The sequence below is a fragment of the Octodon degus genome, unplaced genomic scaffold (genome assembly GCF_000260255.1).
Source record: "Octodon degus isolate 3935 unplaced genomic scaffold, OctDeg1.0 scaffold00086, whole genome shotgun sequence".
NCBI lineage: Eukaryota > Metazoa > Chordata > Mammalia > Rodentia > Octodontidae > Octodon > Octodon degus.
This window is the reverse complement of record NW_004524662.1, coordinates 4,873,747-4,875,029: the sequence shown is the minus strand read 5'-3', so window position 1 is coordinate 4,875,029 and position 1,283 is coordinate 4,873,747.

Here is a 1,283-nt window from a genome sequence, read left to right as displayed (position 1 = left end):
TTCAGCCTCCCAAGCACTGGGATTACAGGTGTGTGCCACCACGCCCTGTCTCTATTGCTGTCTCAGCACCTCCTGGGAGTGGCAGCGGGGATTGAACCCCAGTCCCTGTGTCTGTCTAAATAGGTGCTTTAATCTGCTGAGCTATCTGGCCAGCTCTTCCCTTATTTTTTAAGAGCAGACGGATTGCTGAGAGTTTAAGGCCAGCCTGTGTTACATAGTGAGACTGTTTCAAAAAATGAAACTCCAAATCACATACCCTGTGTGATTTTCCTTGGCGCTTTCTTTTTTCTTTTTCTTCCTTTCTTTTTTTAGCGTCTACAGGGTGTTATGGGTCTCACTACTAGATCAGACTCGTAGTGATTCTTCTGTTTACAGCCTCTCCAGAGCTGGGATTACAGGTGCGTGCCACCACATCCAGTCCCAATTGCCATCTCAGCATGCCCCAGGGGCGGGGCTGGCATTGCAGGCTCAGGGATGGGACCCTGATCCAATTGCAGGTGCTTTAATCCGCTGAGCTATTTGGCCGGCCCTTCCTCGGCACTTTCGGGGACGTACTCCTCAGTGGGGTGGGTTCATCTTCAGTTACCCCTAATTTTCTATATTTTTGGAATTTGCCTGATACTTGCTGTAGGTTTTATGTTCTTATGAAACTAAGCCGGGAAGATAACTCAGCAGTTTAAGTGCCTGCCTGGCAGCACAAGGACCCTGTTTGATCCCTGGTACCACATGCTGAGCCGGCCCCACACAGAGCCTGCCACCGAAACCAGCCATGGTAGCACATGCCTGTAATCCCAACACAGGGGAGGCTGAGATGGGAGGATCACTGCGAGTCTGAGCTGCATAGGGAGACCCTGTACCAAATAAATAAAAATATTAAAAAAGAAAATTGAAAAAAGACAAGTGCAATGTCTAAGGAAATTTGAAATGTGAAAATTACTATTTACTAACATGGATGAATTAAAAAAAAAAGTCAAAATGATGCTTTTCTGGTATGGGTTAGATGGTAGGAGAAGGAGGCTGAGGGAGGGCAGTGGAGAAGGCTGGATTTAACCCTGAGTACGCGTGTGATTTTCGAACACATTAGAGTGAATATACACATTACTTTTTTAAGGGGACGGAAGTAGCTTTCCAGGCAAAATACAAGGTAGAAAGAGCCACAATGCTCTATACAGTCTATCTTTACTATATGTATAATATGATAGTGATCTGAAGATAAAGCCTTCTTTTGAGAGGAAAAAAGAGGCCCAAGTTTTTCCTGGACGCTATTTGCTTCTCTTTGTCCT